Raw genomic sequence first — 16,388 nt, 5'->3', positions numbered from 1 at the left:
ACAAATTTACAACAGATTTGAGATATATTCAACCTCATTCTTGGGGTGGACCATTCCAGATGGTCCTGGTGTTTTTTTTTTATTTATTTTTTATTTATTTTTTATTTATTTATTTTTTATTGTAGAGAATCATAGCTTTAGAAGAGGCTATATTGCACAGGTTTAGATTGCTCTGGGCTGTTAGTGCACCCAGAAGTAGTTTATGTCAAAAAGCAGACAGCAATGTTAGAAACATAAGGATAATTCAGCAGTATTATGTTCTCAGGCAGTATGAATTCTCCATCTATTTGAAGTTGGATTGTCAGATCCTGCCTTGTTTTTAACAGTATTTTTTTTTTAACACTTTATATTTTCCACTCTGATTCCATGAGGAACAAGCCTAATGGGAGTCATCAAAGTGTCCTTTCTATGGATGTACAGAATGTCCTTATGATATGATCCTGTACAGACCACCTGGAAGCACTGTGTTACAGTGGGATGATCTGTCAAACAACATTGAAAAATGTCTTTAATCATTTGAAAACTTACAAAACTGTGAGTTTAATTTGAAACTAGAAACTACAGAGTGTCCCAAGGCTCCATACATACACCACGTCAGTTGTGCCTTCGTCGGTGGATGTTCGTGGACCTTGGTCCTCCTCAACACTTCCAGTCTTTTTGAATTTGTTAATAAGTTTGGCAGCAGTGTCGTTTATGATGTGCTTGCCATGTTTCCTGTTAAAGCTCAACTTTGCGACAGCTTCCCAAACAGCCATGAGAATGATTTCAGTACATTCTTCTTTTGTCAAAGGCATTCTTAAAAGCTATCTGAAAAAAAGATACATTTTTGCTAAAAATTATTTACTCTATTTCACAATTTTATCAAGCTACATGATATATATTCACCTATGAAACTACAGTATATTGTCATGGACAAATATTGTCGGGTTACCATCAGGAGTAGGGAACCACAGTCACTATGATGTTAACTGATAATTTTAAAAGCTAAGCTAAAAGTGACCTAATCCTTTTGCCTTTTTAATCCAATCTTGTAGCCATTTTGTTAGATTTAATCTCATACAGTATTAGGCATCTTGCTCTTAGTGATTCTGCAACTTTGACTATTGGCTATGTAAATCAGCAGTATTTGTGCCATTGACCCTGGCCTCAGGGAGAAGCACTTGTCTGTGAAATAGGTTGACACAGGCCATTGATCACAATTATAGCAGGTGATGTGCTCCAGGCCATGGCCAGAATGCTGCTCTGAAATGAGCGAAACTGGAATCCATATTGTATCCTGAGGTAATTAACACGCTCCAAACCCCTATGGGCTGTGGAAGTGATAATGAGTAGAATTTCAGCCAAGTTTAAAGTAGTAGTAAGCTGAACCCTAAGAGAGATGGCAAAACTGTTCTGGAAACTTCACAGTCATAAAGTCATAAAGTGTTCTGCAGCTGCTGAGCTCATTGCATTTCCCTTATAGAAATTCCATCACAGAGCCAGTATTGTTTCCCCATGAGACCTTAGGAGGGCTGCGTGAAGGGAACAAGTGCATCAGGTTGTGATACAGCCTCTAGTTATCACTTTAGAGAGCTGTCTTCAGTCTTATGCCAAAAATAGGCCCAATTATTTCACTTTTGGCTATAAGAGATTAACGCAATGTGTACTCAACTAAAATAGTATGTATGGGAACATATCTACAGCAACACTATCCAACCGTGTTCCTAAAGGGTGTTATCCATCTCTGGTTTGTGCAGTCTGTGTGCTCAGTAACATTTCATTCTTCCCAAGCAAATAGAACACAGACTGTTTGGCTCTTTCCTGTCACAAACACCAATGCTGAAGTCTAAAATGGACCGGCCGAACACTAAAGCACATCCATAATTCATATGTAATGGAGAAATTTAAGAGCCCACAGAGGCTGGCTGTATTTATTATTGATGTGAGGATCCTGCTCCAGCCACTCTTTGCGTATTCACCTCTCATTTACTTTCACTCAGCAATGGTAACACCTTTATCCGGCTCATATCAACTACTAATTCATGTTAATGCTGGGATTTTTGGGCTTGGACTTAAACGAAAATGCTTGCTATTATCATTTTGAATCCATATTATACTAGAGAGTAGAGTCGTATGAACTGTGTTTGCTTTATTTTGCTCTAGTCCTAAGTGGCAGGCATTGTGTCATTCATTCATTCATTCATTCATCTTCATTATGTGATTTATCCTGGTCAGAGTCATGATGAATACAGGGTGGATTGCCATGGATGGGAAAGCCTGTGCACCTCAGGATGCTATGTACACACACACACACACACACACACACACACACACACACAGGTACAATCATTCACACCTAGGGAATGAGAGAAAACCTATGTGGAGAACACGTGAAGCTCTTCACACACAGAAACCCAAGCTCAGGACTGATTCTGGAGCTGAACTAGAGGTATGCACATTTCTGAAATAATCTGCAAAAACACCTCTACCAGGAAGAGCAATAATATCCATTATCACCAGAGGTTAAATTAGGATTTAGGAGGTGAAGATGCTCTGCTTCTTTCATGGGTGTGACAGCATTATTAATTGGAGTTCTCAACACCGATATTATGAAAAATTTGTTCTCAGTATGTCTGTTTCAGTTTTCTGTCCTAGGGGCTTAATTTTTGTTAAGCATAGCTGGGTAGCAAGATCTTATGTTTTTCAGTTATGTCAGTTTAATCATTATAATCACCACTATGCCACGCTGTGATTGTTCGCTTAGGCCTATTCTACCTTCTTAGCTATCTTGACTAGTTATAGCTGTCTGTGAAAATGTAATGTCTATCCATCCATCCATTTTCTATACCGCTTATACTACTGGGTCATGGGGAACCTGGAGCCTATCCCATTTCATGGAACCTGAGCTAACCAAAAAATCTAATTTACTTGTTGTTAACGGCGGAACACATATAACTTTAGTTATTTAGTTTAGTTTAACATTTAGTACTGTAGGGTGAGGAGAATACACGAAACTCTGAACAGCTCTGCTACCATTGGAGTGTAGTGTGTGTGTGAATGGGTGAATGAGAAACAGTGTAAAGTGCTTTGTAGAACCACTAAGGTTAAAAGGCACTATATAAGTGCAGATCATTTACCTTTTAGCTGTACTCATGTTTGACGCATGAGAATCGAAGAGGGCTTTGACTGAATGCACGTTGTGATGACGTCACATGGCCCAATCTGTGGTAATTTAGAAAAATTGCCAGTGCCTCCGAATATTGTGGTTTTTGCTTGATTTGGCATTTATTTTCTGTGATCGCAAAACGTCAGCAAGCATGGTTTGGTTTGTGTTGCTTAGCTAACTACACAATATTGCTAACCAAACATTAGCTGAAGAAAATATTTATTTAATAAAATTTCAATCAATTCCTCTTATTTGTATTAAGTACGACTACTTTTAAATATTGATACTTGTAAATTGGTAATATTCCAAAACATAAATGATATTGATAATATATTGTTTATGGAAATGGTTTGATACAGATATTTACAATCATATAAAAATGTAAATATTTATGTTACAGATATCTATTTGTCATTAAAAAAAAAAATCGGTTTGTATTGCGAGAGCTAGCAATAAGAACTGTATGTAGGTTTGATTGGAATGTCAAAGATTTTAGCATGCTAGCTAATGTCTGATTAGCTGGCATGTCATTGCATGCATTTCTTGTTTTGGGTCAGGATACAGGTCCATTTTATATATATATATATATATATATATATATATATATATATATATATATATATATTAGAGGGTTACTTTTAGTAAATACTATGAGTGAATTTTGTACTTTGATACAAACTTTACTACAGCTTTTAACAGAGCATTTGCACTTTTACTTCACTAAGGAATGAATGTGCATCCATCTTCTTTGCTTTTAGCACAAAATTAAGTCCATATTAATATGTAGAGTAAATATATATATATATATATATATATATATATATATATATATATATATATATATTGACTTGCTATCTGAAAGGGAGACTTGCACACCTTCAATAAGGGCAGAGGTGACTTAGTGTGCCCACAGTTAATAATGGGAGTGCTAATGCACTAAATGGACTAGCGGCTAGCTTTTATCAGGGTGCCAGCGGTTTCAGGAGACATGAATTTTTAATCACAACATGATGGTTATAGCAAATACTGATGGAGGTGTTTTCCATTTTCTGCACGATTTGTCTTCTCACAGAGGACCAATTCCATATTCAAGCTCGCGTGCGGCTGACCCTCAAATGACTGGTGGCTGCGGGTTGAGATGTCTGGAAACTTCCGTTATAAGGAAAACAAAAAGATGATGAACAGAATGTACATGAGAGGAGGAGGGACACCATAAACACTGGCTGAATCCCAAAATGCAATCCTACTCTCAGAATATGTGAAACACATTGCATGAAATAATAATATCCACAACATTTAGTGCACTTTGTGCTCACTAGGGATGGAAGAAATACAGAGATAATCTCAGTGTGACAGACGGGATGTTCCTGTGAACAACCTGAAGAAGATCCCAGTTCTGAGCTTGCTGAATAGAATCGTATAATTCGTGACTTATTTGTTTCACTCGGCTATGTTTGTTTTCCATGATCATGCACTGTAGGGTGGGAAGGGAAAATCAATACACATTAGATTTTATTTTTGTCCTTGCAACTTCTAAAGTAAATTATTCTGCATAAAGAAGGCAAAATGTTGAAAACATTATGGTATTACAGAGAAGAAAGATGGCCTCTATTTATCATTTTCTGTGAGGTCTGTGAGGTGCAAACAAGTTGAGCATAAGCAGTAATAAATCATACAGTATTGAGCAGGGGATCTGAAATTATTCTACAATTGATTAGTAGGACAAACTGTTGTGGTCTTGGTCAAATGACGAGATCCTTGTTCCACCTCTTCTGGACTTTCCTCTTGGTTCAACTGCTTGGGAATGTGTTACAAACTGTATACAACAGAACTACAGTACATTCACACTGTAGCGTCATGCTTTGACTTGCAATTGTTTCACATGCTCAGGAACAGCTCCTCAGTGTGTGTCTAATAAGGCCTTAAGGGCTCTCCTGGAGCTTCATTTGAAGGACATAATGTCCTTCTGTCTGTCTCCATGGTGCATTATAGCCATACTAATCATAACATCTCCTACAGTCTTACTTATTAAGTCTGATACAAATTATGCGAACACCCAACGGGATTTTTTCAGAGCAACTTAAACACTAAGCTGTTTGAGCGCCTTCAGAATACAGAAGACCTTATGAGAACAATTTTTATCATGATAGTTTTACAGCAGTCTGTAACATTGGGGGGGGGGGGGGGGGGCACGGTGGCTTAGTGGTTGGCATATTTGCCTTGAGGGGTTAGGGGCTTGATTTCCACCACCACCCTGTGTGCGCGGAGCTTGCATGTTCTTGCCGTGTTTTGGGGTTTCCTTCAGGTACTCCGGTTTCCTCCTCAAGTCCAAAGACATGTTTTGTAGGATGAGTGCTGTGTCTGTAATGTGTGAGTGTGTGTGTGTGTGTGTGTGTGTGTGTGTGAGCAATTGTGCCCTGCGATGTGTTGGCACCCTGTCCAGGGTGACCCCGCTTTGTGTCCAGAGTACCCTAGGACCCTGGGATAGGCTCCAGGCTCCCTGACACCCTGTGGAGGATAAGTAGAATGGAAATTGGATGGATGGATGGATGTAACCTAGGGGTGTCAGTATCTACGCACTGGCACTATCTACATCTGTATCTGCTTAGTGTCCAAATATCTGTATCTCATCCATCCATTTTCCGTGCCGCTTGTCCTACAAGGTGGGTGTCCAACCCATAGAAGCAGACAAATGCACGCACAGTCACACACCACAGACAACATGGGGTTGCCAATCAGTCTACAACGCCACACAGGGTGGATGCGAGATTTAAACCCCAGAGGTTTAAGGAACGTGTGCTAACCACTAAGCCACCATGCTCCCCTAGAACCCCTAGTTCCCCAGGACCTAAACATATGAACCCAACTGTTATGCACACTGGAACTGGGACTGTTTTTATAATCCCACTCAGACAGTTATTATTTTTGTTTGTACTTGCCTATACACATTGAGTATAGTACGCCGCCTATTCATATCTGTATTTGTGACTGTTTAGCACATTATCTGTTCATTCAGAATAATGTATTCATACTTGTTACATCCCTGAAATAGTAGCTAGCACACCTCATGATGGTGTGGGAGTGAGATTTATAGCAGCACTGCCATGACTGGTGTAATTATCTATATCCACTGTCCCAACACTGACGTACTTAGCTGATTGCAGGCTGGTTTGTGTTGCAACAGAAGCTGGGTGAAGCAGTTCCCTACCCATGTGCTATTTTCATGATTAGTTCCTTACTATTAGCTGTAGCTTCTGTGCTGAACTTTACCTCCAGTTGCAAAAGACAGAGTAACGATTGGTCTTCTACATTGAACGATTTCTTGTGGCTCATTGGAGTTGGGCAGGACTATATTTGATAAATGTGATGTTAGGTATAACAAAGTACAAATCAATATTAGCATCTGCTTACATCAGCCACCATAGCTACCCAAACCACAGAAATCATGCTCATTTAGCCTCTGTGCCTGAGTGACCATTAGAGAAACTGCATCTAGCATTTTATATACACCATTTTAATGTGGTAGTTTGTGTTGTAATGGTAAATAGCCCTCTTTAACTCTTAAACACATACCTCAGGTCAGTAGCGACCCGGGACGTCATCCAGGACATCAAATCCATGTCAAATAATATCTGACATAAATCACATAATGAAGATGAATGAATGAATGAATGAATGAATGAATGAATGACATAGATGTCAAATAATATCTGTTTTCTAATTAATTTATTGTAAAACGTTTATAGGGTTGCTACTGACCCAAGGTATGTAATAGTGTAAGTATATTTTTTTGCGCAACAATATTGAATCTCTCGTGGCTCAATAAGTATAATTCTCTTTTACGCCTCAAGGTGGGAATGTTTGGTAATGATGATGTAATGTGTCAATCATAATGACCCCAGACATAAAAGAAACTATAAATAAAGATGTCATGGCTCAGCAATTTACTACAGAACAAGTTTCTAAGCAGATTCTAGCATTGTTTGACGGTGGATTTGATGATGAAGCTGTCAGCAAACAAAATATTGATTTTGGTGATTATGAACATGATAGTAGCCTATTGAGAGTAACGTATCAAATGATCCAGATCCCGAATATGAGCCAGATGCTGAATTTACAGAGGGAAGGTGCCACATTTGCTTATCATAATATTACATGATTATATTGTTTTTAGCCATGAAAATTATACATGATAAAATGACTTTAATTACAAAAATATTATACAGTGTAATGATTTTAATTTTGTTATGGTGACCGAAATGATTGAATGAAAATGCTACAATACGTTGATTATGATACTATGTGAGTTATAAATGTGTAATTTTAATGTTGTATATATATATTTTTTGCATCTGTTTAATGAGGAATAAAATGTCAAAATATAACGAAATATGCTGTATTTTATTATTTTGTAATTGTTAAGAAAATATTATTGGGGCAGTTTAGAGATCCATCCTCATTAGACATATACTCCAGGTTGCTAAGAATCCGAATATGTAATAATGATTGGCGAAACATTTATGCGTTTAAGGGTTAAAGTTGTGAATGGATTGAGACTTAGCAGAGTAGCCATATAAGATGAAACTAATTAGGAAAGCAGTGGAATGGTGGCACAGCAGGTAGCATTGTTCAGTCCTGAACTCCAGTTGCTCTATGTGTTTAACACATTTTCTTTGTGTCTGCATGGGTTTCCACAAGGTATGCCTTCTGAAAAGACATACTGGTAGGTAAAGAGGCTAATCAAAAAAAATTATTCATTTTCAGTTGTGACTGCAGCATTGAACTGGATGTTTGGTTGCATTTTGCTTATAAGAAAAAAAAAGTTTGACTAGGTTTTTTTAATCAATTGGTCCCCCTTAAATAAACAAACAAAGAAACAAATAAATAAATAAATAAATGGGGAGCACGGTGGCTTAGTGGTTGCATGTTCTCCAGGTGCTTTCGGGGTTTTCTCCAGGTTCTCTGGTTTCCTTCCCCAGTTCAAAGACACACATTGAAAGGCTGATTGTTATTTCCAAATTGTCTGTAGTGTGAATGTGTGAGTATAGAAAATGGATGGATGGATGGATAAATAAATACAACCTCAATTCCAAAAAAGTTGGGACAGTATGGAAAATGCTAATAAAAACAAAGAGGAGTGATTTGTAAATGTACTTTGACTTGTATTTAAACAACAACAAAAAAAAACATATAAAGACAAGGCATTTGATGGTTTACCTAATCAACTGCATAGTTTATTGAAGGTAAAAGTTTATTTTGAAATTGATGCATGCAACATGTTTCAAAAAAGTTGGGACGGGAGTAATTTAGGACTAATACTGATGTGACAAGTTGAAATAAGAAGGTGATGTGAAACAGGTGAGGCAATCGTCTAATCATAGTATATCAGGAGCCTCCAAAAAGGCCTAGTCCTTCAAGAGCAAGGATGGGTTGAGGCTCGCCAATCTGCCAACAGATGAGTCAGCGAATAATCCAACACTTTAAGAACAAAATTCACCAAAGACTAATCGGTAGGATTTTGGGCATTTCACCTTCTACAATGCACAATATAATTAAAAGAGTCAAGGAATCCGGTTAAATCTCAGTACGTAAAGGGCAAGACCGAAAACCACTTCTGAATGCGTGTGATCTCTGATCCCTCAGACGTCACTGTCTTAAAAATCATCAGGAGTCTCTAATGGATATCCTGACATGGGCTCGGGAATACTTTGGTAAACCTTTGTTAATCAACACCATTCACCGCTGCACCCAGAGATGCAAGTTAAGGCTTTACTATTCAAAGCAGAAGCCATATATCAACACTGTCTAGAAGCGCCACTGACTTCTCTGGGCTCGGTCTCATCTGAGATGGACAGTAGCACAGTGGAATCGTGTATTGTGGTCCGATGAGTCGACATTTCAAATAGTTTTTGGACAAAACAGCCATTGTGTTCTCCGGGCCAAAGAGGAAAAGGACCATCCAACCTGTTTTCAGCGTCAGGTCCAAAAGCCAGTGTCTGTCATGGTATGGGGGGGTGTCAGTGCCCTGACATCTGTGAGGGAACCATTAATGCAGAAATATATGTAAAACATCAAATAATGTGTTCATGTTGTGTTTTCAATATAGTACAGGGTGAATTGAATTTTCAAGTGACTCTTTTTGTTTGTGTTTTTTGCATTTTCCATACTGTCCCAAATTTTTCAGAATTGGGGTTGTAAATAATATGTAAACACACCCATGCATGTACTTATCTAACTATTAGCACTTCTACCAGTGGGTTAAATTCAGAACGTTTAATAAAATCAGGAAAGAAATCTTTAAGACATTAAACCCCCCAAGAAGACATATTATATCCATTACAATATATTTTCTCTTCAATAAAACTTTCAACCATAGTTTGGCATACTAGCTAACTAAATGTTGCTGTTTGAATATTTGATGTAGATGATACACGTCTCAGGCAATCCACCAATTTCCAAGACTCTTCATGCTTCATTTTCAGTAATTATGTACAGTATATCTCAATATAAATCAATTTTACTGCAGTGTATTTTGAAATGTGTGTAGCAGTTGTTTGTGTTATCTTCTTCCTCTCTGCTACTCTCCTTAGCCAGTTTAATTGAAAGCTGGCTAACATTGCTGATGAAATGGTAAAGTTACTCTTGCATGCTGTAGTAGAATACTTCTCGTATAGAGTAATCATGTGCTGAGTTGTTGGAGCAGAGAGGCAGGGGAGAGGTGGATTGTACTGTTTTAATGGATTGTTGTCACATATCAAGGTTGAGGCGGAAGCAATCGCAGATATTCAAAAGTTTAATTAACTAACAAACAAACAACAAAACAAAGACACTAAGAGAACTTGGCATAAACTGTGGCAAAAACTAAACTAACAAGATCAATAAACATGCTAACATGAAACACGGTGGTCTAAGACAAACGAAAGACAAAGAAGCAGTGCAAACCATGGCTATATATAAGTGTGCTCATTTAACAGAAATGTGATTCGGGTGCAAGTGGTCATGTGACATGTAGTACAGTGCAGTGGCTGATGGGAACTGAAGTCCAGAGTTACCTCCTTGATATATGACAATTGTGCTCTTGTTAACCAGCCAATAATCTTGCACTGTGTTTTGTAACAGCTCAGCTCATCGTCTGGGCCAACTAGCAGGGTTTGCTTGAAAAAAAAAAAAAGGCAGGACTGAAAGTATCTCGTCTTGCATGTGTTTGGACTAGGAGAGGAAACCAGAGAACCTGAAGGAAACCCCCAAAGCACTGGGAGAACATGAAAATTCCATGCACACAGGGCAAAGCTGGGAATTGAACCCCCAACCCTGGAGGTGTGAGGCAAACATGCTAATCCTTAAGCCACCATGCCACCTGATGCCATCATATTTGGATGAATTATATATCGAATTTCTGTATATAATTGTGGGTTTGCTTGGAAAATAAGACTTCTTTGTTGACATTATACAAAGTGGGTCTGCCTTGTCTGGCAACTGTTGTGGAATTGAGGTCAGGAGAGCAGCGATTGCTCAGACAACTGTGCTAATTGAATGAATCTAAATGGTCCTTACTTACGCAAGCTGCAGAAATTTATTTATTTTTTTTAAATGAAGGCACCATAGGTCTTTTAACAAATTGAAACAAATCACTATCTATCTTAAGAGAATATTTGACCAAAAGTGCTCTCGACACAAAAGTGCTGACATGGCTAACAATGAACAAACGCTAACAGGAATCATTTAACATGGCATCATTTGCATAATGCTGTTTGACCTGCTAGCTTTCTGGTTTAAAAAAATGTTATTAATGCAGGGGGATGTATCTTGTTCAAGACAGAATAGAGTATAGTGTATAATAGTATATTACAATATTTATGTCCATAATTTCATTTTATTATGCAGTTCATTTGTGTTTGGATTATAATCCCTGTTTATCATTCACTAGCCAATTTAATTTCCCCCAAAAAACATTCATTCTGTTATATAACAGCACTGTGATTATAGCTATCTAGTGGATTATTTTGGATTATTTGTCCACAGATGTGGAGGAGGGTGCTGTCCAAGGTGCTGAATCTCCGATGTGCTCCTCAAGGAATGCTGAATGGACAGCAAGCTATTAAACTCATGCTATGTGCCTCGTTTCCTACCCACTATCACAACATGATTCACAATTCTGTATTGGGCCAAATCCCAGGCTGCTAAGATTAGCATCTGCCCAGCTGGATATCTTGGAAAGCAGAAATCCCTTGCCCTGAATCCTAAAGTCATATCTGTGGGTGAAAAGGATTGTACCAAAAGAGCATATCCAGTTTAACTAGCGAAAGGGGAAAACATTGGCTTGTTTTGATTAACGTCCTTTCACTGTACTTATATTTGTCTCTATTGACAGTGGAGACACATACAGACCACAAACAGACTGAAACCTGGCTAATGGAGACACTAGGGAAAAACACTCAAGCCTCCTCCCTCTGGGCCTTCCAGCAACTCTAATATGTAACATGACTCATAGGTTTCAATGGAGAAAGGATGACCTGATAGTAGATATAAAGAACCCTCAAAATAATGCAATATCTAATGTGCCTCTGCCAAGTCTTTATTCCACCATAATTCACACTTTTGTAACTCAAAGAGCAAGCAGCAGTTGAACCATAAAATATTTCATTGTAAAAGCAAGGTGGAGCCGTGTGCTAAAAAAATTGCAAAGCATGTTGATTTACAGGTTGTGTGGGGCCCTAAAATGCCTCCAGCCAAATAGGAAGCAGGGCAGAGGGAGAAGAAAAATAAAGACCGGAGCATCTGGAGAGCATTAATGCAGACTCTATTGAGTCAGAGGTCCTCCAGTGGGCACACTGTGGCTTGGCACCCACTCCACGGACTCTGATTAAAGAATGATTTATAGGTCTTGTGGAGAGCCTTTCAGTGATCTGTCCCCTGAATGAGAATCGTTTGCTTCTACCATTCCCTTTGAGGAGTTTTGTAAATCAAGCTTTTATGGCAAAGATCCAGGCTGGACAATGTATTACTGATCGTACGTTATTAAAAGCTATAATCATGGAACGGGGGGTGGGGGTGGTGCTTGGGGGGTGATATTTGTGCTCTGCCTGTGTAGACATACGTATATTTATCATGTCTGTGTTGGTGGAATAAAATCAGTTCTTCGAAGCCTTGGTGATCTCTTCCCAATTACACTCAGCATGCATTCACAGATTACACAGAGTGAAGTGTCTGTTCTGAATGCATGGAAGGAGAGCAGATGTTTAAATCATGTAATGACAGGTTTGGTGTTGGTGCTTCATGTGACAAGATACATAATTGGCATAGATGTGCAGTTTCTTCCAATCCTTCCAATCCTTCCAAGACATTTGGGTTTGAGATCAAAAGATGAATATGAGAAGAGAGTTTAGAATTCAGCTCCTGGGATTTATTTCACTCCTGGTATTTATACAGTATCTCACAAAAGTGAGTACACCCCTCACATTTTTGTAAATATTTGATTATATCTTTTCATTTGACAACACTGAAGAAAAGACACTTTGCTACAATGTAAAGTAGTGAATGTGCAGCTTGTGTAACAGTGAAAATTTGCTGTCCCCTCAAAATAACCAAACACACAGCCATTAATGTCTAAACCACTGGCAACAAAACTGAGTACACCCCTAGGTGAAAATGTCCAAATTGGGCCCAATTAGCCATTTTCCCTCCCTGGTGTCATGTGACTTGTTAGTGTTACAAGGTCTCAGGTGTGAATGGGGAGCAGGTGTGTTAAATTTGGTGTCATCGCTCTCACACTCCCTCATACTGGTCACTGGAAATTCAACATGGCACCTTATGGCAAAGAACTCTCTGAGGATCTGAAAAAAAGAATTGTTGCTGTACATAAAGATGACCTAGGCTATAAGAAGATTGCCAAGACCCTGACACTGAGCTGCAGCATGGTGGCCAAGACCATACAGCGGTTTAACAGGACAAAGTTCCACTCAGAACTGGCCTCGCCATGGTCAACCAAATAAGTTGAGTGCACGTGCTCAGCGTCATATCCAGAGGTTGTCTTTGGGAAATAGACGTATGAGTGCTGCCAGCATTGCTGCAGATGTTGAAGGGGTGGGGGGTCAGCCTGTCAGTGCTCAGACCATACGCCACACACTGCATCAAATTGGTCTGCATGGCTGTCGTCCCAGAAGGAAGCCTCTTCTAAAGATGATGCACAAGAAAGGCCGCAAACAGTTTGCTGAAGACAAGCAGACTAAGGACACTTAGTTTACTTGGATTACTGGAACCATGTCCTGTGGTCTGATGAGTCCAAGATAAACTTATTTGGTTCAGATGGTGTCAAGCGTGTGTGGTGGCAACCTGGTGAGGAGTACAAAGACAAGTGTGTCTTGCCTTGTCTTGACAGAAACATTGTAAGAGCTGTGAAGAAAAACCCAAAAACAACAGCCAATGACATCACCAACAACTTACACGGGGCAGGGGTGAAGGTATCACAATCCAATGTTCGAAGAGACTTTGAAAGCAGAAATATAGAGGCCATAGTAAAGTAATTTCAGAACAACTAACGGGTGTTGTTAGGCAAGATGCGGGGGAAACCTCTTTAACTGTTCTAAAAACAAAGTAAACCACAGCTTTGCAGGGCTTATTGCTTTTATAAAATGGTTACTAAATATACATTCATGTGAAAAAATAAGTACACCCCATGGAAATTGATGCCTATGAGTCTGGCAATGGATTTTAAAAAATCTCCAGATTATATGAAATATATCAGTCCACATAAAGGAAAATAATCTACAAGTGGTGCAGATTTCAAACAATTGCCAATTTGTCCAGGACTGGACGTCCTAACAAATTCAGCCGAAAAGCAGATGGGATTATGGGATTGAAGGGATATGCAAGCAAATATTAAATGTTATTTACTTTCATTTACTTAAAAAAACTAAAAACCTTAAAATTTCATTTACGTAAAAATTGGGTGGTCTGATACAAAAGATTCTATATTTTAAGCTGTTTATTAACACATCTAGATGTAAATACCAGGAAATAAAAGCTGAAATCCTAAACTCTCGTCTCATAGCCGTCTTTTGATCTCAAACCCAAAGGCCTTTGGTGTATAGCACAAACAACTAAATTGGCTTTGCTGTTCCAATAGTTTAGAAGGGGACTGTATGAGCTGCTGCATTATTGAATTTGCAAAAACGCTCCCTTGTGCTAGTTCAAATTGGGTATTATTAAAAACAAATTGCTCAAGGCTTTTCCCTCAAGAGGCTTACAATGATGGCACAGTTGGAAATGGTGTATGGGAAGTCCTTAGCAGGTTAGGCTGCCCTCTTATCAGTAAGTACATAGCAAAACTTTATTTTCCATGTGCATGGCTTTAAATGTCTGATAAAGCAATGTTCCAGGGTTATTGATAATCTGAGTGGCCTTCAGAGTCCACGATTGTGCAAAAACCATTGCAGTGTCTGGTGGCTGGAGATATTTGTTGACATAGCATGCTTTACAGTCTGAGCTTGTTGTGAAATTGTAAATACCCCCCCCCCCCCCCAATCTGCAGTACTAGAACAGCTCACTCCATTATGCAAGCATAAGCACATTATGGTGGTCATAAACTCAGGTCCATTCTAGAGTGCCAAAATGCAGAGAAACACCTAATTGCTCTGTGCTCTAATAATTTTTTTCCCTGTAATTCCCCTGCTAATATTAATTAGAAAATATTTCTGTGAGATACAACAAATAATCCACTATTATTGGCCAAATATTTGGTTCATGTATAATTAGATCAGATAGAATCAGATATTGTGAATTCATAAGAGCAATCAATGTGCCTTGCAGTGAAAAAAATATATATCTGACTCAGTAATATTTTAGCCCGTGCCGGTCATAAGAAGTGCATTTTCAGTCTTTTAGAACAAATGTGAAATGTTTTCTTTGTAGGTGAAGACCTACTGAGTGCTGAGTGGTGGACTTGGTGTCAAGTTGGACTTGTCTTTGTGTGTGTGTGTGTGTGTGTCAGAGAGTTAGAAAGAATAAGAGCAGCTGTATAAATCCCTGACACAGAACAAGAAGCTAGAGAGAAAGTGAAAGGTGAAGAGTGAAAAACAAGGTAATCCCACTGCTTATAGAAAAGCCATGACCCCAGAAATATAAAGAATATATGATCCAGGCATGTTTATATCAATATTAGTCCTGGTGAGTGCAAAAAGACACCACATTACCTCCTCAACCCCTCACACATCTGGTGCAAAACCTATTATATACATACATACATATTTATATATATATATATATATATATATATATATATATATATATATATATATATACACACACACACACACACACACACACACACACACACACACACATATATATATATATATATATATATATATATATATATATATATATATATATATATATATATAAATGAGCAGTGTGCATTCCTTCAAAGCTCCTACTTTCTTTATTCAATAACTACAAAAAGACACTTCAACCAAATATACAGTACAGTATTCATGCACATTTTTTTTCCTACTGCAGCACTCTCTCTGCTACAGCATCTCCCTTTAATTTCATTTACCCCCCTTTCTCTCTCTTTTCAGCAAAAAATAAATTGTTTCGCTTCTGTTGACGTGTTTGCTGACTCTCCTAAGTTTATTTGAGAAACTGACTGCATCATCTTATCCACACTGGCAACTTATCCACACTTTTTTTTTTTTTTTAATAAAAAAATTGTATTCTGGTGTGATGATACATACTGTCTGTCAGATCATGTGACCCTGTCACATGGCCTCCTGACTGCACTCAGCTGTTTTGTGTTAAATTATTGTCCCTATTTAGTTATTAACCCATAGTATGGTATAGTATGCAAGTACTGGGACATACTAACACGTCATGTAATGGAAGAGAACGTTATAGCCTAGTTATGTACACTGTCACTGTAAACAATCTCCTTTTTGCATTTCAGCTTTTATACTACATAATTTAATTTACCATTCCCTTGATTTATTTTTCCACATTTCATTTACACCTCTCTAAAATATGCATCACTGATGTTACACTCATCTGCCATGTTAGCAGGTCGAATTCAGCAAAACAAACTGTCACAAAACTCCTCCTCCCTTATGCAGTTAGTTGTGGGCAATATTATCTGAAAAAGTGTCCACGGATCCACACTTCGAAAATCTACAGAAAATAGTAAAGCATCCGGTACCTTTGGGATACTCCCTTCAACACACTATGATTTGGGACACACTCATTCTACTCT

The sequence above is a fragment of the Ictalurus furcatus genome, chromosome 24 (assembly GCF_023375685.1).
Source record: "Ictalurus furcatus strain D&B chromosome 24, Billie_1.0, whole genome shotgun sequence".
Classification (NCBI taxonomy): domain Eukaryota; kingdom Metazoa; phylum Chordata; class Actinopteri; order Siluriformes; family Ictaluridae; genus Ictalurus; species Ictalurus furcatus.
This window is presented reverse-complemented; position numbering follows the sequence as displayed.